Source organism: Botryllus schlosseri, chromosome 7, assembly GCF_051294905.1.
Source record: "Botryllus schlosseri isolate E-star chromosome 7, Bs_hap1, whole genome shotgun sequence".
NCBI classification, from domain to species: Eukaryota; Metazoa; Chordata; class Ascidiacea; order Stolidobranchia; family Styelidae; genus Botryllus; species Botryllus schlosseri.
In genome coordinates, this window is record NC_137242.1 from 5,498,150 (window position 1) to 5,524,561 (window position 26,412).

General features: G+C 39.8%; 1 long non-coding RNA gene across 2 annotated transcripts; it reads right to left on the reverse strand.

Moving 5' to 3' along the window:
- Positions 1 to 581: 581 nt before the first annotated feature.
- LOC145443546 (uncharacterized) lies at positions 582 to 25,969 on the reverse strand. Of its 2 annotated transcripts, none has more exons than XR_013916463.1 (3): positions 25,864 to 25,969; positions 1,364 to 1,492; positions 582 to 1,295 (listed from the first exon to the last, which is right to left on the reverse strand). It is a non-coding gene; the product is annotated as an uncharacterized LOC145443546 (long non-coding RNA). The 2 variants fall into 2 exon arrangements; XR_013916462.1 differs by lacking the exon at positions 25,864 to 25,969 and adding an exon at positions 1,803 to 2,312.
- Between the last annotated feature and the right edge of the window lie 443 nt (positions 25,970 to 26,412).

Below are 26,412 nucleotides of genomic sequence, written 5' to 3' on the forward strand. Positions count from 1 at the left end.
TTCGCATGACAGCTAGGGGTAAGAGTTCCTATATCACGGGAACTGAATGTGTTTTCGAAAATCGCAGGGATATGTAGTGTTGTTGGTAACTTTGAGTTTGTCGCGAAGATGCACCCTGTAATTTTGGATGTGGACACCACCATGCAAGGCATCGACCAACTGTACTTTTTAAAGCTATAGTTACTTCATTACAGATCTTAACTTCCACTTCTATACTCGAGGTAGTTCTGACTTGTCTTTGAAATCGCTACTTCTACTGGTAATTGACTAGAAATTTACGGCGTTACTTCTTCTACTGCTTGACTAACAATCGCGTACTTTCGATAATCTCAATAAAGTCCCGCCCCACATTTTAGGCTGGCTATACGTTACCAACAGATCAGTGACTATATACCACACGTATCTCAATAGAATACTAAAAATTGACGTTCAAATAGTAAACAACTCGCTAAGTTTACAAGATAGGGAAACGGCTATATTCTTTAATTATAATGTCACACCTGAGTGCCTGAATAACTTGCCGGGTGGTTTTTCGTTATTCGCACTGCATTATACAGTTTGCACCCATGTCACAGCGTCCGTAGAGGGCATCACATGTTCATTATCCGTTGAAATTGAAGACAAATGAAGAATTATGCCGATACTATACCACTAAGAACGACGCTCGATATCTCGAGACGATATAAGAAGTCACATCGACACTATTACACTGTAAATACACGGAATTGGTTTCGAAAAAGTCACATGATCAATCGCTGGATTGAACATTTTATGCATGAACAATGGCAAAAGTAGCGAAATAAGATTTTCAAAGTGCATTGTGGACAGCAACGTTCTACCGACGCGAGACGCGCTCCCGAAATATTTTCAATTACATGAAATGCGTGAATGCGCAAAATTACCAACGTTGATGATTCCATTATATAATCAAAGTGATGTGACATTCTCCGAGAAAAGTCAATGATAGCACTGCGTATCAATTGATACGTTCTCCGATCGGTTAAACGGTCAATTGTCCCATGTGTGCACTGCGTAAATATAAGGGACGTGCTCCGTCATATTACATACACCAGTCCCCACAGTACTGACACACTCTATAGTCCTTTAACAACAGATCTTGCGTAACATAACCGTTTGAATTTATTCGACATATCAGACGCAAATTCAGTCGGTTTGTGGTAGTGCAGCACATTCGAGGCTCGTGGCCTTCTTTGCATGTCCGAATCTTCAAAACGATAACCCTATGGTTTGCTGACAAATGTATTTCCGGCAGTGACGACAAAGCTTCTTGAAATCTGAAATGTGAAGAAACCACGAGATGAGTATGTTTAAAACATTCAACGGAAAGATGATGGTACCATACTTGATGTCATACGGCTCCTTTGACAATTTATGTTATAGTTCCATCCTTTCGGGGTAAAGGGTTGTCGGATTACCCTGCAGAATCGATGGCAGATGTGCTTCTTTCTTCTTGTTTTCTTATCTGCGTTGCCTGTGACAAAAGTGTTTCAAATAATCTGAATGTTAAAGGGACAAAACGTTTTCGGCAGAACTTATGTGAATATTGATGATGGTTTCCCGAAATGACAGGGTAAATATTTGGTCTAGCGTACTACATGTATGTTGCGGGAAAAGTCAGGTTTTAAATCGGTTGAAAGCAAACATGGGATATAAATCACTCGAATATGTAAAGTGTGTTGTTATCAGGTCAGAAGCAATTCGAGTGTATGAGCAAAATGTCGTCTCATTCAAAACGGCGTTTGATCCACATCACAACATTTATTTGATCAGAAGTCACTTACCAGAAGATACGATTGTTGATAAGATAAGAAACATAGCCAGTCCAACGAAAATAAAGCTGATCTTCATTATAGCCGTTTTTGTTTATGTAGACGTTAATATCTCAAAAGTGATGCTGCAACGCTAGATGATTTCTGACAATATCGTCGACAGTATGCGCTTTTATACTCGCGATTCGAGAGCCGCGGTTTTCGTTTTGCACGTACGAGAGAAGCTGTAGCTATTTACGTTCATTTCCGCTGACGATATCGAGCGTGGGCCTGATCCGCGGTATCACAGATGTGGCAATATACAGCTCGACTCACATCTTGCAAAGAAAAATACGCACATTACCTACCGCCCATCATTCGTAAAGAATAAGTCGAAAGCAGTGCGTATTGACGTAACGCTACTGCATGGCTGTTTCGGTTTTGTAGCGCTGCCAATACAAGCTTACCTTCAATGCTGATCGTCGTATGTCCAAAGGAGAATTTGTCGTACTGATTATAGTGACCTCGGACTCGTATTATGTATATTACTGATCCATATACTTGATATGAGAAATAAGAGGAGTATTGTTGTCGATTTGCATTATAAAGTTCACCGTGAACGGATAGTTGTCGTTGATGAAGTAATGTTACCAACGAGCCAATGAAAATAACCATGAATAAAGGCACACATTGTAAGTGACATCTATTCATATCGATTAATTGTATCGAGCTCATTATTTGTGTATTTGTGCATCAACATTACAATTATAAAAGAAAAGAATGTTGTGACACGCACACACTGGTTGGTTAAACGTCTAATTTTGATGGTAATTTTGATGGGGTGAGAGACGTCACTCATTTATTCCAAAAACGCAATTTGAGTGGTCACTACAGATGCGATAAGACGAAAACTTTGTATAAATTGCAACATATCAAGACGACAAAATTTCCATTTCTGCTTTGGCTGCCACCATATATTTGTATCGAATGCCGGGTACAATGAATTGGTCAGCTGTTAGAATAGAAATAGACGATTGTAGTGATAATAAGGACGTTGAATATATGGCGGAACGGCTCAAGTTTTCCAACATAGCGGAACCGCAGTTTATTTCCGTTAAGACAAGATGTGCCAGTACGGTATCCTATAGACGCTTAGTCATCCAGATATTTCGTTGATTGTCGATCAACTGCCAGTGCGAGGTGTGCTTGATCTACTTATCTGGCTAGTGGGCTGGCATTAGAAAACTGAATTGACCAAAGTTCCACTTTCGCGGTCCGTACCAAAAATACAACTCTACGAAGGCGTTGCGTTCATCAGATAAAAAGAGTCGGTTAAAACAGAATGGGATAGAGTATAGTTTTGCATACCGAAGAGGCATCGGTTTTGACAGTTCGTCTTTGTGATGTGTATTATCTCCAATGGAATTTTCCGTATGTGTGTCTGCAACGGTGGCTGATATTAATCATCGGAGGTTCGGCAATCTACAATAGGTGACATGGTGTCAGTCATTGGCGCCATGGATATTATCTGCCACCCCCACGCCAACGGAGGTGTGTAGCATAACCACAACGCCTCAACGAAGTGTCGAAGGTATATACTGGCTTCTCTTCGCTGTCTGAACTTATGCATACGTGGTTTCTCGTCAAAGTTTCGGCGTAGCTACAGAGAGTCGAGCTACTATAGTCTGTGGTAGGAACCACGGAGGTAGCTTAAGTTGAGTGATAGATATTGAAAGAGCGAGAACGTGCATAGAAACATATCCGTTGACGAACAAACAATTATGAGCTTCAATGAACTTCGTGCGTCACAAATAATCTTCTCTTGTGGTGCACAGGGCGTTGGAATACCAGAACCGCCAATTCATAATTAAATGACAATAATTACTCGCCCACGCAAAATTACATGTACGCCCGCAGCATTCCTATAATTCAAAATTAATATTTGTGGAACGAAAAAATAAGTGTCCAAACTGTTCATATCCCACTCGAGTACGTTTCAAATTTTGTTCGATCTCGTTCATGAGTTTCAGTGATATGACTTTCTCATACGTTTTGAAAGAGCCCGCAGGCGTATTATCGTAGTTTCGTTCAAGATCCCATTAACGCATGTCAACCATGACATAAATCATTCTATGCAGCCATTACTGAATGCGATCGCCGATAAGACTAGTTGCTCTCTAAACCTTTATACTTGTGTCAAACATTCGCACTCCGAAATCACCTACCTACCGCTTGTGCAATGATTGAAAAGTATAATGCTGTTCTTATGCGAAGAGTGTCCTGGATGGAAATACGAAATGGACAGAAAAATTCCAATAATTCAAGGACTTAGAGCCGTGTTTTAATGAGTGATTGCACTATTCGCGATCACAACTACGCCAGTTCCCACTTGTAATGAAATGTACCTCCAAGAAGCATTTTGTAATGCAATAATATATGTGTTTTTTCTTAAGAATTTTCAGCGTTGTTTTTGTTTCGACTACACCGATTGTTAAACGTCTTCATTGTTCCGCGACCATTTTTGCGACATGATAAAAACCGACAATTATTGTCAAAATACATCATCAATTTAGTCAATATATCAGCCTTTGTTGTTGTTGTATGGAATTATGGTGCTCGGCAGCAATGGCCTTGTGCACCAGGTTGATTCTTTTCGCATTATTCAATTAAACGTCCCTTCCGGTCAGCAAAACAAATTCGATTGCTGGGAAGATCATGGCGGGATGGGTCAGGACGTTCGCTATTGAGAATGACACGCCTTGTTGCCTAGCTGCACATTCCAGGTACATATATCAACTGTGATAATCATCTAAAATACATGCAGACAAATGACGTTGGGTAGAGACCCCTGAAGAGTTCCACTACCACGAAAAGACCACATAATGACGCCTCAGGTCATAAGAGCAACGATTAGTTGTGGCACAACATTGGTGCTATAGACAGAAAACCCAGTTATAGATAGGCCTACATCATTTATATTACACCCGAACGATTCAGCATTCTCGTACCTCAGGTTGCAAAGTGTCGGATTGGGTCGTTGCCCAGTGACTGGAATAGGGCCTGCGATAACTACGATAGAGTTATCGTAGACCCTGCTGGAGCTAATCCAACATAATCTCTTTGCTCGGCATTTGTGGATTACATAACCGTGAAACGATCAATCGCACGAGTTCGTCCATTATATATATTATACTTTCTCGAGATTTTGTTCAGTGTGGTGTGACGAAACGATTCATCGAACAAAAATGCGGTTGTTGTGTTTTATTCGAATTCGCAGACAACTGCAATCCTATCAAGCCTGGAGTAGTTTACATTGCGACGATTCCGCTTTATATCTGCACTCCATGTTCGCGCTTGAATGTTTTGACAAGCTCAATTCTTTAGTCTATGCCACCCGCTGGTTAGCTATGGTCACAGTATGTTATTGAATTTTCCCGCAGCTAATAATTTTCGCATGATATATCGCTGTCGTTGTTGAATAATATTTGTTTAGCGAATTCAAGGCAGAGGCCCTGTTCGATAGACTCGTCATCGAATATAAATCACCTAATCTTAGTTGCTATCGATACAGAGAGGAAATTCGACCGCGTCACTGTAAACGAATTTATCGATTAATAGTAGTTTCATAATATATTTAGGTCACATTTTGAGGATGCTTTTCCAAGTATATACATTAGGGCTGTTCAAAAATAACCTTTTTTCCCGAATTCCAGCCATTCACTGATTAAATTGTCAGGTTACCCTAAAAAACGCTGCACACCAAATTTGGTTCAATTCTAACAAGTATAAGACTCCGCAGATCCAATTAAAATTTTTAATTTATTATGGAAAATTTAAAAAAAAATTTCAAATTTTCCTGCCAAACCCATGAAATTGTTGAGCCGTCTTCAAAGACGTTGCAAAACAAATTTGAGTCAATTTCGACCAGTAGAAGCGGAGTTATGGGAGTTTTTCGATGATAATCCTCGGATTATCCTTGATCGGTTGATTATCCGCGATTCATCAACGAAAAACTCACATAACTCCGCTTCTACTGGTCGAAATTGACTCAAATTTGTTTTGCGACGTCTTTGAAGACGGCTCAACAATTTCATGGGTTTGGCAGGAAAATTTGAATTTTGTTTTTTCAACTCTTCATAATAAATTAAAAATTTTAATTGGATCTGCGGAGTCTTATACTTGTTCGAATTGAACCGAATTTGGTGTGCAGTGTTTTTTAGAGTAACCTGACAATTTAATAAGTGAATGGCGCGAATCCGAAAAAAAAGTTATTTTTGAACAGCCCTAATATACATCTACCCACATTTTTATACTCGTGTTTTTATCATTAGCATTTTTAGCAGTTTTTAATGTTCAAAAGAACACGAGCGTTGCGATAAAATGAATAGGTGGGAAAAAGTCGAAATGACTTAAAAAAGTCCATCAACAAAACCTATAGACAAATAATGGTCAGTAATAACGTACCTCTACTATTTCGCAGAATTCAAGTAGGTTTGCCGACTTTTAATAGCTATACTTTTCAAATGGTGTAGAATTATGCCATAATTGCGTAAACTTTCGCAAAAACATACGGATGAGCCGATGGACGATTTGCACACAATATAGTCGTCGTAAACGATGTGGAATGGTTGGAACCCTCGAAATCATCGTCGGTTTAACAATCATAGCATGTAGATATAGATCATCGGTACGGAATGGATGTTCTGATGATGATGATGACAGCCGACCGTAGAAATGATGCATAGCGATTTAGTCCTGGTTAAAGATATTTTCGGTCCGTTTATGACAGAGGTCGGAAGCCTTTTTCATCAAAGGAGCCATCTTCACCATGTATTTTCAATCGTCAATGTCAATCCACGGTGATGTTATGAGATTCGTGGCGTCATTGCAACAAACATCAACAATAACAAAAAACTGTTTTAAACAAGGGCCATGTTTTAGATTCATTATTGTTTTAAATGCAACTCAGTATAGACCAGGGTTGTCAAACTCAACTGATGTCGCGAGCCGGATTCAACACTTCAGATCGCTCGCGGGTCATACCAAAATTCCTCAATTCCGATATACCATGCTTTTGTTTTCATTTGATTACTCCATTAACCAGCCATAACGGCGCATAGCGGTTTTAGTCTAGCTGCAGCTTTATTCTGAAGCAGTGGAATTGGCAATAATTAGATGATTGGGCGGCTTAATACAGTGCTAAACCGATAAAACATTGGCTGTAACGATGATCTAAGTTGGCATATTTCTATGCTCCCTTCGTTATAGTGATATATTGGCATCAACCTTGATTATGCGCAGCGAGGAATGCAAAAGATTTAACTGTAAACGTTGGCGTTGGAATTTGCTCCGTATCATTATATCGCGATTCGGGTTTCTCTCGAGGCTGGAGACTTCTATTATATTTCCCATGTAACCTGCATATAAGGGTTTCGTATTGGCGTTTTCGCTTCTGTGAATAACTAGTACTTGGTCAATGAAATGAATGTGCACTTTCTTGGCTACTCGGAATTGCGTGTCAATGTCAGTGACCATCTCTGGCCGTCACTGGTGACGACAGATAGGCGTACGAGCGAACTCGCTGAACAGCGCGGTCTGCACGATCATCGTTTTCCATTCATTAATTTTGACATGGTGTGAGGTTGGAGAATAGAGATGGTGTGGTTGGTAAATCCAGGCCTTCGGCGCGACAACCGGTAATTGACTCTCGGCAGTAGCAGGCTTATCTGGGCAAGGCATATTTACCTGATTTAGTTGGCAAACCACCGTAAAAGCACATACATACCACCATGAACATATTTAATTACGAACAAAACCCTTGAAATGCCACTCTCTATTACCATACTCGCAAAAAACGGTTATATACTTTTTATATTGCGTTTATTTCAATTTTGAAGGTTCACCGGTATGCCAAATATTTTTCGAGATTTTACCGGTCCGCGCGTTGAGAACCACTGGTCTAGACAGCTCCCGATCCGAATCATGTTAGCGTGACTCGGAAAGTAATCGAAATTATATATTATTATCGGAACTAAGTGGTTCTTTTCTTGTGAAATGATCATAATGCGACATAAGAATAATACAACCTTACGCAGCTTCCGCGGATATGAATTGGTGTCACTTGCAATGTCACTTGCTTTTGGATGATCATTTCTATTGGTGCGTGGAAAACATTACTACAACAGCAACTGCGATAACTGTCTCTTCAGGCCAAAATTTATTGTGTTAGTAACAGTTGTCTTATTTCTCCATTCCGAATTGTTTATCAGGACGATGATGTTGCATCCGGATCTCTTAAAATTAGTAAAATCCATCAAAAAGGACCAAGGACACTGTCCTCAGTACAAGAAATTCTCCTTCGGACCTACGACAGCGTTGATGCTAATCTTGTATTAATCTCGTGATTCAATTTTATGTTTTGACTCACAACCTCACGTGTACGTTATATAATGGTTTGGCTTGTTTGGAGTACATGCAGTCATGCATGTCGAAGCTAGGAACTGGGTGTAATGTTCACTGCATTGTTCTGGAATGCAATCAAATATGGGAATATTTGTAAAGTCTCTACCATATTGTCAGTAAATCCAACAAAACAAAACCCTCCACAACTTCTTCACCGTATCGCCAATGGCATAGGTGCAATCGATCTGTATATATTGCAGTGTTGGAATGACTCGTTTCCACTTGTTCGCATGACTTGACTTGACATGACTTGACTTGACTCAAGTCACTTTCCAGAATTGACTTGACTTGACTCGACGTTACAGAATCGTGTATTGACTCATGACTCGGAGCAGAATTTACCAGACCATTTCAAGTCATCAAGTGGAGGGTGCTTCTCGGCAACTGAGCCCTTTTTCATCATGTCTGTGCAGTGTGCATGTACCTGGTGGACAATAAAACAAAGTCCGCCAGGGATTGAAACGAGAGAATATTTAATGCGTGCTGAATGAGAGTGTAATATTGCATGTATATGATGATCAACTGAGGCTATACAGTTACTAAAGTTATACATATGCGTGAGTGATGCATCGCCTGTTTGTATGCCTATTAAACTCTATATCTGTTCCTCGATTCAGAATCTGCCTTTCAGACAGCTGGCAGATGCAAAGGGCCTTGTGATAACGGCCATTTAATTCAATTGTTTTAACTTGTAATAATTCCATTTCCGAAACGTCGTAACCGAGGCGATATGCGAATATACGTTTATCTGATCGGCACGATCTCACCGTGACAATAACATGATAACAACACATGCACCGTTTTAGTAACCGATACGATGTCGCGCTATTTTCAATTCTTCGGCCGACGTCATATCAGTGCTTGCGTATACGTCACATTAGAGAGTGTGGTTCTTGGAAGACAAGCTGTACATTGAATTGTTCTTCTTTCGAAGGTGAGCCAAGCAAAACATTTCGTTATTTCCGCCGTGCAATCAAACTGACTTGAAATTTTCATATCTGGATACCAGAAAAATTACAAACATGATCAACATGCGCACAGGATTAGGAATTCTGCGTCATGAATTGACATTTGAAGATTAGGAAATGCGTTTTCCGTGATTCGAGCTATAGCACAGTTTGAGAAACAATGATATGATGCCGATTGAAAGATTATTTCCCCTATATTTTCACTCATAAATGAAATAGAAATATCTATGTTTATATCAAAACTGGAGCTTTGCCAAGTTCTAAAATCAACATTGCTAATCTTAGTACAAGCGCAAGTATATAATTATAGGTAGGACTTTTTCACAGATTACTATAATTAGCAGATTAAGACAATGGCATGATAATCAATGAATCGATCGGGAACATCCAAAATAACACTCATCGATCCGCAAGTCTACCACACATAATTACGCTAACCAACTTCCGGAAAGTACTAATTATAGATTGACGGTGCATGTCAAGCGTAACAATATACCACGTGACGCTTGAAATGACACCGTTGCTGCATGAGCAATTTATTTACATATTATTATAATCCTACCGTTGTTATTATAAGAATGCAGCTTTCATATGCAATTGTAATTAAGATGCTCAGATGTTTACCCGTCGATTATTTTTGAAATCAAAACATTCCCTTATCGTTTATCATTTTATAAAAAATGTCGACCAATTAAAACTAATGAATATGGAAATATGGCATAAAGTAAGTGGAAGTGGTCGAACATATTGATGTTGTTGTTGTTTGTAGTATTCATGGTGCTTTTCGACAACAATAGTAATTTACACCAGGCCTACATATCATTTGTTATGATTCCGTATCTGCCGACTTGTAGCACAGCCCACTTCTCGACTTTTCTGAGACACCGCTTATGTGCGGATTGGATGGCGAGAAGAATCATAGATAAACCTCCAACACTTAGAAAGGGATTCTGGTGTCGACCTCGGTCGGACTCGAACCAGCAACGCATGGGTGTGGTTGCTGCGATGTCGATGATATTCAATAATGTATTTATATTTAATCGCAACTATAACGAGCATAGTTCAAGACAGGCCAAAACTACATAAAATCGAAGTAGAAAAGGAAGATCAATCATCGATGACAGCTTTTGATTTCAAATATGTGTCGCAATAAATAACACAGAATGCCTAACGTAGAACACCGAGATCGACTGCAGAATTCCTACCTAAGTGTTGCAGGTTTATGTAGGCTCCTCCTCGCCATCTCATCCGTTTATGCGGTGTCTTATAAAAAGCTTAGAAATGAGCCGTACAAAGTCGGTAGCTACGCAATGAAAATGAAGAAAATTGGCCTGATGTAAATGACCATACTGGTCGACAAACGCCATGAATACCACAAACAACAACAACAATGCCGCATGTTGGCGCAATTCATATTCTGTTAGCGTGTTTGAGAGGCCACATCGACCGCCCCTGTTGACAATATCACTACTCTGACATAACAGTGACGAAAGTCTTTATTGGCAGTACTTTCTACTTGACTAAATCTGAAAAGCAAGAAGTAAATACTTTTACCTCATATGCTGTTGAAATAAATTGGATATATTCAAAAAATGTTACCACTAAGAAATTGAACTACTAAGGGTCGACCAACAATGTGTAAAAAGAAAGGGAAAGCGACATATATAGTATAGTTGAAAAGTAGAATTCAGGATTACGATAACTGTATAAACTACATAGATCAATGTGTAACATCCATCCATCACCTGAACTTATATCTTTTATATTGCTTTGCATATAAAAAGGAATATTTACATAGGCTACCGATAACGTCATGACGTTACGTGGGTATAGTGTTGTACTTAAAACAAAAATCAATTTAAAACAAACATGTTTAAAACAAGGCCTTTTGTATTTTTTAGCCATGACGTCACGAATATTTAATTGTGACGACACAGTGGATTGACATTGACAATTGAAAATATAGAATAAATATGACTCTTTCGACGAAAATGGCTTTCGAACACTGCCATAAACAGACCAAAAATATCCTCAACCAGGACTACATCGTTATGCAGCATTTGTACGGTCGGCCGTCATCATCATCAGAACACCCATTCCGTACCAATGATCTATATCTACACGCTAAAACTGTTGCACCGACGACAATTTAGAGGGTTCCAGTAACCCCTCTATGCATACGTCAACAATTATGGGTGCAAATCGTCCGTGAGCTCATACTTCATGGTTTTCGGGATTATTTGCAATTTACATAATTACGGTATGATTAGACAACGTTTGAAAAAAACAACAATTTTTTTAAAGTCATTTGTGTAAAACGCCGTTTGTTTTAAATGCAACCCTGCGTGGGTGGATACTGGGTATAGTCGTTTGTAACGATAGCGGAACATCGTTATTTAGAAGTTGCATGGATTATAGCAAGCGGGGGTTGGTTGATATCAAGCAAGCGATGAAGTAACAAACAATTGATGTTTGACAAATACCGCGACGAAGAATGAAGGGTATTGACACTTAAATTTTATGATGTGGAACGAAGTACCTATAAGGGAACTAAAGAATCGAATATTGTTCACAAATTCAATGATCCGCTGCCAAGACAAGAGGTCTGTTCTCATACATATAATTGGGGAAATTTATTGAAAACAAATCAACATTTTCAGCTTTTCAATATACTTATGATACCTCTCATGCATATCATATTTTCATAGTGTGGGACTAACCGTGAAATACTCGGGAAGATTTGAAAAATACTTTATTTGCTGTTTTCAAAATTTCACACCTCTGATTCTCCTCCGAACAAATATTATTTCTAATATATGTGGTCAAGGTCGGTAATCTGCTGAGGAATTTATCGAGAGCATGTAGACAGCTCCGAATGATACCCTGCTCATGAAATATTATCAACCCAGTTAGTTTGAAATGATGTCTCCGTTGCCATTTACTAACACACATTAGGAGCAATAAATCTCGAAATACTAAGCTGAAACCTTGGATAAACGATACATATTACTGACGGAGAATTACATAACATATCTTCGAATATCCATATAGCCTACTTGAAGCGGTGCAGTGGGGGTAGCACAACAGTCTGTACTGTAATTCGTCGATAAAGTGGTACTGCAATCCGTCAACAGCATCGGGAGCAAGAATTTTACGGGTGGTTCGTTACTCAGACATAATTGGTCGTTCGGTTTGTTTACTCAAAATAATGATTATTATTAATATGGATATGAATATAGCCTACCTACAGGACACTCGTGCTGCTTGCTCTATAGCTTTCTCGAGGGAATTAGTAAAGATCCAGAGTATTCTAAGTATCAATTGCAACGCCCGATTAAATTGCTTTCTTTAGCTATTCGTCTCCTGACGAAATGTCATGCATTCATCCAGAGAGGAGGTATTTTGTAAAATAGCACAACATGATGATAGATAGCGCACCGGTCACGACTGCACGACTGCGCGTGCATGCCCAGATTACACCAGTTGACCTTTTCCTCCACAACAGACGTTATATAACTCAAACTACGATGAATTCTTGTTATTTTCCCGACCCATGTGCCAGAAGTTTCATGCATGAGATCTCCCTGTACAATACATCATTAGGGCTGGGCAAAATCGAGGAGCGTATAATTTCAGTACTCGAAAATATCGTCTTTTACTACTCGACTCGAATCATTAAAATTAATACTCGATTCAGATTCGAGTACTCAAATCATTGTGCCCAGCCCTATACATCATCAAATTATTCGATGCGAGCAACTTCAATGCCCATTTGTAACTGTCAACTCTAGAATGGGGACAAACATACGGTTTCGGTAATCAAAAAAACGATTACTAATAATAATATACTGATGTTGGTTGTCACTCAAGCCACATCATTTTAATCGAACTTTGATTTTCGTCTTTTAGTTTTCATACGCAGAGTAATTTTGAATGCTCCACACATAGAGCAAAAAAACTCGAATTAATATAGGTCAAGGTACAATGATTCCAGTATTTAATTGTGAAGACTCGATTCGAGTACCGAGAGGCAATATTCTTCGAGTGCTGAAAATATACGCCCCTTGACATTATTTGTTCATATAGAATGGGAGTCTCGATATTTCCTTTTCTCTGTGGATGCCTTGAAACCATTCCAGCATCCGAAATGTGTAGCGCAAAGCTGCGTGTTGGCGGGAGCGACGTTTGTGTGAAATGGTGATTGACTCGCAGGATTTTTATCATAAAAGTGCTATGGAATAGATGTGGTAGAAATCTGCAAATTGTCTTTAATGCACGAAACTGACATTATTGTACATGTGGTCGCATCAATGTTACATATTCCGAACTTTCCAAGTCATACTTGACGTGTTCTTCGATCTGTCTACGAGTCAACCGTTTCGGAACTGCTTCAACTCAAGTATAGTATACCATGCAATGGCAATGACTTCCTGTAACATGCACTTTCCTTACATGACCCTAAATTGATTTTTGTCGAAAATCCATGTTTTTGTTTGGATTGCAGGTTGCATCAAAATCTCATCAAAATTTTACTCAAAGCTCATTCTTCCATTCGGCTGGTGCAAGACTCAGATACAAATTCCGTAATTGATTTGTTTCCAGTATCCTTATCAACATATCATCGTTTCCATCATTTTAAGGCCTTATTTGAAGAACGTACGAAGATTCCGATCTTCTCAGGACACGAATAGATTTTGATCTCATAATCGCAAAATTTGTAGGTTTATAAATATTGACAATGGCTTGAACTCAATATACCATGGAAATCGCCTCATGTTCAACCGTATATAGTTGCAAATTCTATTTTATAGCCTGTAGTTTTCGATATTTGGTATCATCTGCAAGCAGGGCGAACTATTTTACCTAGATCATTCATACGGAAAACAGTTCTGAAGCCCACTATGAGATGATAAGACCGCCATTGTAAATAAACCAGGAGATGGAACCTTTCATTCTTCTTATGGGTATTCGGTTCAGGATTCAGAATAAAGGATATCAGGCCAATCAGACCAATGTACGCGTTCACGTACAGCAGGGGCGGGCAACTTCTCCATCCCCCCTCCACCCCCCCCCCTTCGTGGGAACGCGCTATAGATCCGTCCATCCTACCCTTCACTACCCTTTGTACATACAATTCAGAGACGCACGCATTCCTGCAGTTGCGAACTATATCTGGATTGCGCGATCGATTCATGGGCGAGTCCAAATCCGTGACATGAATGTGATCCAAAAACTGAGTATATTTAGTGTCTAGTCGCGCGAAGCGCGAACATCTTTTGGCATAAATGAATGAATTTGATTAATCATATTGGTGAGCAAGTGGTTTCTTTGAAAATTTACAGCACGTAAATTATAATTTTGAACATTGATCATGGCACAAGAATATACATTCATGAGCTTATCGCAGATTATTCACTTCGGACGGGTTCTTTTCTCTTAATTATTTTGTTGAAAACTCCCGCAACCCAGCGGCCTCTGGCTATTCAAGTGTATCTATGATACCATATTCTCATAATCAAGACACTCGCGTAGAGACACTAAATCGCGCAACGCGTGCGAATTTTTTTTTAGTTTGGATCCATCTCCCCGAAAATATTCCACTATTTATAGATATTACGAATATTCTCGAAAAATTTAGGAATGGCATGACCCCGTTCGCCCCTGGCTATGCGTCGACTGTATCGGGTGCAAATCGTACGTGGGCTCACACCATATATATGTCTTGTCTAAAAAATTGAAAATTAAAATACAACATTTGAAATTTTTGTTAAAGGCATTTGATTTGAAACACCGTTTATTTTAAATGACGCACAGGCGCATAATCCATCACAGTAACATCACTACATATATCACAGCCTCTTACGGTAGTAATATAACAATGAATGTCCCAGGCAATAAGTGCTCATGCTCGAGCAATTATAAGACATCAAAGAGAAACAAATATATGAAAATATCAGATGCATTCGTCAATCTGAAATTCTAGGATAAGGATCAATCAAATACCTGACTACAGGTTTATTTTCTTACGTATAACAACTACGGAAAATTATTATTCTATTTATTTTACACAATATGAGATTCATGTTAGTAGATGCGGAAGTCAACAAGGGTTCATAATTTGTTTAATATCCGACGTAATCACGAATTGGAAATCATAAAAACACAGGAAAATGATTACAGCTTACTATGACTTGAAACCTCGGGGATTCCTTGACAAGATTCGTAACCAATCGCTGATGCAATATATTGCAAAAGTAATTAACATCAACCGATTCAGGGGCATGGAAAAAGTCTGTTTAAACATGATTACGAGTGAATTAGGTTGCGAACTTGACATATATAGGAACGTCTCTCATTCTCTCTCGCAGTCATCTTCATTGTCTCTCGCTCCCATGCGTCCCCATCGGGGTCTCTGCTGCCGATTTATAGCACGGCTCACTTTCAGTCTGGGCTTTTTCAATGTACTACGGTAGTAGTGAGGTCGGCGATGAGGCTACTCAAGTGTGATTAAAAGTAATGCCCAAACTTCAATTGAAGTGCAGATCGAAGTCGAGGGTTACTCAAGTATGGGTCAACACTAAGTGATCGTAGATCCTGACTATTTGTTATTCATGTGCAGACATGGGGTTATTACTTCGTGAATGTAATCGATTGCGATTACGATTACTTCTGAATCACGTGATTACGATTACGATGACATTGGAAAAGTAATCATGATCAGTTGATCACTCACGATTACATTTATCTTGCTTCTTAGAACTAATATTAGAAGATGCATGGAAGACGTATAAAGCTTGCGATGAAAAGGCCTAATGAGATGATGAATTTCTTTTTAAATGATATATGTCATTTGCCAGTTACATCATAATGTACTCATTTCCCAACTTTATATGGGACGATTTATCGCACCCAACGATTTGCATTCTCGCCAGGTTCGTAACAGCTGCACCCCAAAGTCCCCAAATGAGGGGGTGTGATCTGGGGGTGATCTCTAATGCAGGGGTCACCAACCTTTTTGCAACCGAGGGCTACTTTTGCGTAATGATTGAAGCGGCGGGCTACTGTTTACTCCCGTCGTTTACCCGTATCACACTGAATTTTCGCTTTGATATTCATAGCACTGGGCAGGACTGGACATAATGTTTTCTGTTTCTATAGCAGTCAGTGGGAAGCCTGGCATCGTATGATATCAACTAGTGCGCTGTACTCTGGTATTTAACTTGACACTGCAATTCTGAGTGAGTGTTCCAGATGTGCAATAATTAAGCGTGTTTTGTATTTGTTTTTGATGAAGTTCATGTCCGGAAAGGCTGATTCACAACGATAGGTTGAACCATAGACGCTTGCAACCTTCATAGCTGCTGCGCATACACCACTGTACTTTTCCGTATCAACAATGCACCAAACGTTGCTGCACAGTGAGGTGGGGGTCATTTTGCAGTGTTACAATTTCAATCTCATACTGTTCAGTATCCAGAAATGACAAGACTTCATTATACCGGACAGCAGCAACGATTACGGAAAGTTAGAAACATGGTATATTAAACTGCGTTGAGTGTAACAGAAACAAGCTGTGCCAAAAGATGCAATACGTAATGGGTATACAGATACTGAAAATATGCTAGTACTTCACGGATATCTGAGTCCGAATAGTAATATTGTTTACTACTGTGGCATTGTCCTGGTCGTCGAGCTATCGTAACGGAACCCCCCACCATTTCAAGAAGACCGTGGGGCATTCCGTCATGTCACATGTATAGGCAATGCGCCGTATCTTGAACTTATGGTGATTCTATCACATATCTATATATTACTAATTGTAATAGAAGATATTTTCAAGTGTTTATATATGTAAGTTACATGTTAGCGTGTTTCAAACAAGAATAGCTGAATCGATCGATCTATATATTTAAAAGCTCATTGGTAATTCTGACGAATATTGGTAAATGCTGCTATTCCACCTATATTTAGAATGGGCTCGGGGGCTACTCATCTAGTCCTCGCGGGCACCGGGTTGGTGACCCCTGCTCTAATGGGACTCAAAAGTATTTCGTAAATCAGCATAAATCACAGAGTATTTTCGAGATAATAAATCATCCTCAAAATTTTCTTCGAGATTCGCGATGTAATGTCTCTAAATAGCTTGATTTTGAAATGCACAACTCTTCCCCTCAAGAGAAAAAAGCATGCATAATTTATTAGAATAGGCATTTCGGTTCCGGTCATTACCGCGCCACGACACACCAGAAAGCACATGCAGTTTCGGCCAACACGCTACTCCACGAAATGTGCTCCCAAAGAAAGATCTTGGCCGAAACATTGGGCTTGCGTCCATTGTCCACATAGAAGGGTGTGACGAATAGAAGGCTAGTCTTCTTCCACTACGAGCCCCACAATACAAATGCGACACGGGGCTACCACAGAAGAATGAAGACACGATAATATGTGTGTGCTTGTTACGAAAGTTAATCTTTTAGTCTGCTGCGTTTGGGCGACTACAATACCTTTTGATTATATAACAGACGCGAGGTCACGAATTAACAAAATACAATTAAGTAATTATAACAGGATACCAGATGTTATAATTATGAACTTCGTGCCCCCAGCTCTACCGGTAAATCTGACCATCGGGGCTGAGAGAGGATTAAAAGTGAATAGTAATATATTGCAATTAATAATATTATTAACAGAATTCAATCATCAACTTGAAAATTGACCACCCTATGGGGTTGTAAGACTAACTTTTGGAGTAGGGGGGGATTGCTGTTCTGGTCCTGATTCTAGCTACAACACACGTTAACATGATATATAAACTGATTGTCATGTCTGCGGTTGCGAATATTGAGTAAAGAATTGAGAAATAACGATTGGCGCGCGTTTCAAGTAAAGTCATGTGAGAACAAGATGAAGTGAGCATAACATTCTGCCTTCCATTTAATACAGAGATTGGATGCTGCCGTTATGAGAAACGGCAAAGAACGACTCAACTGTGTTATATATAAGCAACTATTGATTTTAAATGCTTCGTTGTGGAAATCGTCATGTTTCATTTGACTAGTACAAAATTTCAAATATTTTTCGTACGTACGTATTGCTGGCCAAGCAGCAACGGTCAAACAACGTTTAACCATGGCCATAGCCTTGGTTTAACAAAACATGACCAATAGGGCTGTTCAAAAATAACTTTTTTTCCGGATTCCAGCCATTCACTGAATAAATTGTCAGGTTACCCTAAAAAACGATGCACACCAAACTCGGTTCAATTCTGACAAGTATAGGACTCCGCAGATCCAATTAAAAATTTTAATTTATTAGGGAAAATTGAAAAAAAAAATATTTTTCAAATTTTTCTGCCAACCCCATGAAATTCTTGAGCTGTCTTCAAAGACAACGCAACACATATTTGACTCAATTCCGACCAGTAGGAGCGGAGTTAAGTGAGTTTTTCGATGATAATTCTCAGATCATCCTAGATCGGTGGATTTTGTAAAGTAGAAAGTAGCATGAGGTTCTGGCTGGATCAGTTTCATGGGTTAACTTGACATGACAGCTGGGCGTAAGAGTCTCAATATCACGGGAAGTGAATGTATTTTTGAAAATCGCACGGATTTGTAGTGTTGTTGGTCACTTTGAGTTTATCGCGAAGATGCACCCTGCAAGCGTGGCGAGATAGCGTGTTGATACAATCCACAGCTGCAAGTTTATCTGGGCTTCTCCTTGCCATCCGATCCGCGCTAGCGATGTATCTAAATCTAAAAAGCCTATTAGTAGCCCGTGCTACAATTCGGCACATACAGAATCAAATTATACACAATCGGCCTGGTGTTAATGGACCATTGACCATTGTCGTCGACAAACACCATGAATAACACAAATAAACAAACAAACAAACAAACATGCATCTTGCAATTTCGGATGTGGCCACTAGAGATGTACAGGATCAGGATTTTGGATTCTAACAGGTCAGGAATACGGGTGATTTTTTGGCAACAGGATTGGATCCAGATTCCAAATTTTACTGTTTTGCCGGATCCGGATCTGGACAGGATTTTAATTTGACGTAAACCTGATCAGAATCATGTCCAACATGTTTAGATTCGGAAAAGGTAAAACTTATCTTCTCGGAGTTCATACACTATATTTTTTACATGTAAAAGTCGGATATTATATATTTTCCGCTTCGGAAATTTCAGCGGCAGAAACGTGTTGAGTTAGTCTTCCGTCAGATCTTGATGGGTGATGTTTGTTGATATCATGTGGTTTCTTTTGTTATTCAGAGTTTCAGAGATTTTAGAATTGATAGCTCGGAATGACGTTGTCACGGCTGACGAAAATACCGCCAAAAAGACGACAAGTTATGTCTGGTGATAGCTCCGACATTTGGTAGACAAGCAAGATGGGAAATACGCTGGGTATGTTTCGTGCTGTCAATATCATATCAAAGTTCAACTGATGAGCTCGAAGACTATATTAGATTAAGAGTCCTTTGAGTGACTCAGAGAATGGAGATGGCATCGGCTTACTGAAGTATTGGACGAATCCCAGTGCAATTGGCAGGTATCCAAATCTCAGTAGACTTGCTGTTGGGGTAATCAAAGTCAGTATTTATGCATCAAATGCATGCAGTGGAAAGGCGTTCAGTTTGTGTGGGAATACTATTGACAAAAAAGATCCTTACTCTCTGCTGACAGCTTAGATGCTTTAGTTGTAGTGAAAAGTTCTGGTGACGATGTTTTCAAGTGAGGTCAGGCTGATTTTGTCGTGACTTCTTTTTTTGTCAGTCTATATCTTATCGATGACCATGTTGCAATTCTTGAATGCAATTTCAGTTATCATCTGTCTGTTTGCAGTATGTAAACTACTCTTATTTTGTAAGTTCATCCTGCCTTCAGCTTCTGTTGATGTTTATTTTTTTCCAGAAATCACTTATGGTATTATAATATTTGCCGCTGCTCATAGTAACATGGATAATGAAGCAATTTTTGAAAGCAGGATTATTTTTGGACTCGGATACTGAAATGTGCGATTGCAACAGGATCAGGATTGGATCAGGATTATGTTATCATGACACAGGACTGGATCAGGATCCTAAAAAACATGATCCGTACATCTCTAGCGGCCACCTCCATGCGAGGCATCGATGAAAAGCTACCTTTTGAAACTAGTTATTTCAGTAGTTTCCATATCTTCATTTTGTACTTCTACTGGAGGTAGTTTTAACCTGTCTTTGAAATCACCACTTCTTCTTATAATTGACTAGGAACTTACAATGCTACTTCTACTTGCCTACTGTGCGACTAACAATCGCGTAATTTCGATAATATCTATTAGGTCCTGCCACACAATCATAGGCTATACTTTTCCAAAGGATCAGTTACTGTACCACGAGTACCTCAATGGAATACTAAAAATTGGCGTTAGAAGAGTAAACTACGCGTAAAGTTTAGGCGAGAGGGAAACGGCTGGATTCTGTAATTATAATATCACACCTGAGTGCCAGAATAACTTGCAGGGTGGTTTTTCGTTATTCGCACTGCTTAATGCAGTTTGCACCCGTATCACAACATCTATAGAAGGCATAACATGTTTATTATCGGTTGAAATTGAAGACAAATGAATAATCATACCGATACTATATCACGAAGAACAACTGCTCGACATCTCGAGACGATATAAAAGACACAACGACACTACTAAACTGAAAATATACATTATTGGTTTCCAAAAGTTACATGATCAATCGTTGGGTTGAACATTTTCTGCATGAAGAAGGGTAAAAGTCGCGAAATAAGATTGGAAAAGTACATTGCGGACAACAACGTAATACCGACGCGAGACGCAAAAATAAACAATTGATACGTGCTCCGATCGGTTAAACTTCGATCGATTGTCCCATGTGTACACTGTGTAGATACAAGGGTCGTGCTCCGTCATTACATTACAGCAGTCTTCACAGTACTGACACACTCTAATCCAGTGGTTCTCAACCCTTTTGTCTTCGCGGACCCCTTTAGGCCATCAAGGACCCCCGCGGACCTCCTGAAGTTTTCGTTCAAATTTAGCTCAACCGTGATATGACTTGTGCAAAATTTAACTGAAGCAGCAACAAAATGACTTATCTTATAAATAATATCATACATTACTTAGAATTTGCATCGATTTTTATTATTTCAAAGCGAATTTTGCAGGTGCATTTATTGAAATAAGTGGTCGTGTCTTGAAAACACGCGCTTTCGATTTGATATGAACGAGTGCTGAACATCCATTTCCACAATGATAGGTGGTGGCTAATGTAATATTAACTCGTAACGCTTCCGTTCAAACCTTAAGGCACCAAAATTGAAAAAAAAAAACAGTATATACAATGAACGTCCAGTGTAGCGTTCTCTATCTAGCAGCTCATCATGAATTTATTGTTGTATATTGGTTATGTATATTACAGCAGAAAATCGATCATAAAGGTACATTTATAGAGACTACTCACTATAGTCGGCTGAGATTGACAACTTGTACACATTTTGAAGTCACCCTGATTGACCTTGCTGCTCGAACTTTTTATTTTTTTAACAAACCCCGACAAAACATCTTCAAATAGCAATATATGTTAGTGTCATTAGGCTGCTATCAAGTTTTAAATTAAAATGAGCTTGCACTGTAGGACATTTCGCTTCCAACGGCCAGTTTTGTGATATGAGTCTTAAAGTTTTACCAGTTATGAAGCGAATCTGTCTCGTGATTTACCTAATTTAAAAAAATACAAATCGATCATTTTACAACTTCGGAGGTCTTGCGGACCCCTGAAAATACTTCGCGGACCCCCGGTTGAGAACCACTGCTCTAATCCTTCAACAACAGATCTTGCGTTACATAACCGTTTGAATTTATTCGACATATCAGACGCTGAGTCAGTCGGTTTGTGGTAGAGCAGCACATTCGAGGCCCGTAGCCATTGCATGTCCTAATTTTCAAAATGATAACCCTACGGCTTGCTGACAAATATATTTCCGGCAGTGACGACAAAGCTTCTTGTAATCTGAAACGCAAAGAAACCGCGAGATGAGTATATTTAAAACGTTCAACAACAAGATGATGGCACCATACTTGATGTCTTATGGTTCCCTTGACAATTTATGTGATAGTCCCACCCATAGGCGCCGACTTTTATTTTTGCATGGGGTGGTGGCAGGCGCGTAGCCAGGGGGTGTCGAAACCCCCTCCTTTTGAAACGCAAAACCCCTTCCTTCTGAAATGACCATTCTGACGCTAATATTCAGTTGCAATTCAACAAGCCGATCAAGATAGCGTAATGGTTAAGCGTCCGGCTTCTTGATCGGTAGGTCGTGGGTTCGATTCCCGGCCGGGTCAGACCAAAGACCTGATTAGTAACACTGGTATCAATGGCTTCCCTGCTTGGCGCTCATGCATTACTGGGATAGCATGGAGGGGTGGTGCATGACTTAGAAAGTCGTAAAGGCTATATCTGCACTTCCTTGTCCAGCGGCATATGCACATCATGCACTCATGGTATGCATAAGCGCAGATCGTGTGTATGTATATCATGAGTCGGTGTATATGCCGCAAAAACATCAAGGACAAAAATAAACTACGTCCTTTCCTTTCCTATCAGTGTTACGCGGGGCCAATTAGCGCGTTCGCTTTCATGCGTATTTTCCATCCGCTCAGCTGCGTTGGCAGGTCTGTAGTGATCGGACATCGCACTTTCTGAAGTTGCAGTGATTAATCATGCGATTTTATGCTAATTTCAGTTGCAAAACAAAATGAATAATATAGAAGACGAGAATCTAATTGCCGCTGTGTATAGAGCTGTACAATCACACCAATCCAGACTACTATAACAAGGTAGCCATGAACACAATTTGGCGTGATATTGTTCTGTGATATGGACTTGAAGATATGTAAAGCATGAGGAGTCTTTCCATGCTCGGCATTGTACACATCAACAATCAGAATCCAACGGGGGAAGACATAAAGTCAGCCAGAACACCTAAAAGTTTAGCATTGTTCTTCCTAAGGCTTGAGATTTTAACCACTTTTTTGAAACGGGTCATAGTTCTAAATCTAAACCAATATACCCTCAATCTCAAACACCAAAGCGACAATAATGTCAGGCTCAATAAACATTTGTGAATATTCCCAACAATCCCAACTGTGTACTGTGCAGGTGATGATCATCGATACGTGAAAGTCACGGCTGAGCGCATGTTGTTTACTACCCTTACGATGACGCTATCTCACCAATCCCACTAAACGCATGCGCTCCGTACGGATCGTCTATTCCAGGCTTAATTATCCCTTACCGCCAACGCAATGGGATTTTACTTAGTATTAAGTAGCTCACATCGCGACAATTGGTTGCTGATCAAAACATCGATTTTGACTGCATTGCTGCATTTCCCGATTTACGTTCGCAAAGCATAATTGGAATTATGGGCACTAGAATAAATTCCAACTAGCAGGCACACACAATAAAACACTGTTCAACTTCGCGCTAAGAGAATATTTATCACAAAAATGGTTCACAAAATATTTTAAACGTGGCTTGCGGCCCTCAACGATGCAAATAATGCACTTTAATTTGTAGAAGGTGAACGTATATTTGGTCTTCAAATCGCGAAAGGAGATGGTGTTTCTCAGAGCGCGCGATGAAACCAACGTTTCTAGCGATGAGGTCGAATTTGTACATCTAATAAAAATCGTCAGTTTGCTGAAATCAGCATTAGTACGCTGTGCGAGATACATATTAGTGATCAATTTTAGCGGACTGTATAATCGGCCGGCAAGGTTGCGCTGATAACGAAATCGCAGACATGCCGCAAATCTTCAATAATTACAATTACAGGGTGCCTAGTCATACCTAAATACCCAGATTCGGCAATGATAACGAGCACAATTTGTTCCGACGGGGGCATTAGTTTTAATCAAAAAGATACACAAACACTAACAATATTACACTCAGAGATTGTTACTGTTTGGCGAAAGTAATTCTACAGACGGTAGTAGGCCTGCATGTTGGGGCGCTAAATCATACCACTGCCGATAGTACCAATGAGACATCGATGACCCATTTCGCATACAAATGATTCTCGCTAATTTTGAGTACGAAGCATCGATAATACGAATTAGTGAATTGACATTTCGAAAGGACTGGATTTCTAGTTTTAAGTGAGAAACTCGCTGGCTACGCACCTAGGGTTTTAATACCGACAACGCGCTGGTTATTCAGCCCGGGACCTACGGCAGACGCAAGTCCCGATCAGTCAGTCGAATTTGATCGTGAAATGGTGCGATTTTAATTATCCAGGTGTTATTGCTGCAAGAGCATTATGGCTGCCCATGCCGCAACCTTATCAATGGAAATACAAATCCCGATGGTTTGAAATTCGATCCGCGACATAGCTGTGCCTGATAGAGTCCGTCCAGCAATGAAGTTTATTGGAACTTAAAAGGTTCCCGCTCAAAATAATCGAATAAATTAATAATTTCCGCCACCGAGAATCTCTTGTTGCATCAATATTTGACAACATAATTAAACGCCGTGCACTGCACAATGCACAGTGTTAATAACAGATCAAACACTGATAAGTGTCTTCGAGGGAATACGAGTGTGTAAAGCAGACAAGAATTAGTAGCCAAGAGATGATAGCAAACGAGAAAGCGCGCATCTAATCAGTAATTCCTCAACTTGCGTATGGCACAATGGAGTTCCGAGTCTGACATCGCGACAATTCTTTGCAATTGAATATGCGCACCTAGCGCAGGAATGACTTTCAATTCGCAGGCATACACAAACACACTGTCCTATGTCGTGGTCCAATTAAAAAGGCTATCACGAAACTAACTCAAGAATTATTTTGTAAACGAATATGCGTGCAAATACAATTTAATTGAGAGAAGTATATGACGTGAATTCGCTCGTCCGGTAAAGAGAGCTGGTGTTTCTCAGAGCACGCCTGTCGAAATCGACGTCGTAAATGAGGTCGCGTCGATTGTATGATTACTAATCACGGATTACAATTTATTAGGCCGTTAAGCACTAGTTGAGGCTGCGTATACAATTAGTCGCGCTCGTATCGGCTAATAGTAAATAGTTGGCATTTACGCGATAATCACAGACTCGCTAATTGACAGCACAGACGGCGGGCGTTTAAGCATTTTGTATGGGGTGGCTGCCACCCCATAATCATGCCATGGGGTGGCTGCGCCACTCCGCCACCCCGTAACTCGGCGCCTATGGTCCCACCCTTTCAGGCTGAAGGGTTGTCGGATTACCCTGCAGAATCGATGGCAGATGTGCTTTTTTTTCTTGTTTTCTTTTCTGCGTTGGCTGTGACAAAAATGTTTCAAATGATCTGAATGTTGAAGGGACAAAACGTTTTCTGTTTAACTAATATCGATATTGATGTTGGTTTACCGAAATGACAGTGGAAATATTAGACCCACTACATGTATGTTGCGATCGAAAGGCCGAGTTTTAAATCGGTTGAAAGCAAACATAGGATCTAAAATGACTCGTGTATGTAAAGTGTGTTGTTACTAAATCAGAAGCAATTCTCTAGCAGATCGAGTGTATCAGCAAACTGTCGACTCAGTCAAAACGGTGGTGGATCCTCATCGCACCATTTATTTGATCAGAAGTCACTTACCAGAAGATACTATCGTTGATAAGATAAGAACCACAGCCAGTCCAACGAAAATAAGGGTGATCTTCATGATATCCGTTTTTGTTTATGTACACGTAAATATCTCAAACGTGATGCTACGGCGCTGGATAATTTCAGTCAATATCGTCGACAGCGTGGGCTTTTATACTTGCGATTCGAGAGCTGGGGTTTTCGTTTTGCGCGTACGAGAGAAGCTGTAGCTATTTACGTTCATTTCCGCTGACGATATCGAGCGTGGGCTTGATCCGCTGTATCACAGATGTAACAATATACAGCTCGACTCACATCGTGCAAAGAAAAATACGCACATTACCTACCGCCCATCATTCGTAAAGAATAAGTCGGAAGCGGTGCGCATTGACGTAGCGCTACTGCATGGCATTTTCGGTTTTGTAGCGCACCCTATACAAGCTTACCTTCAATGCTGATCGTCGTATGTCCAAGGAGAATTTGCTGTACTGATTATAGTGACCTCGGACTTGTATTTTTTATATTACTGATCCATAGGTGCCCTAGTTCGTCATAGTTCGT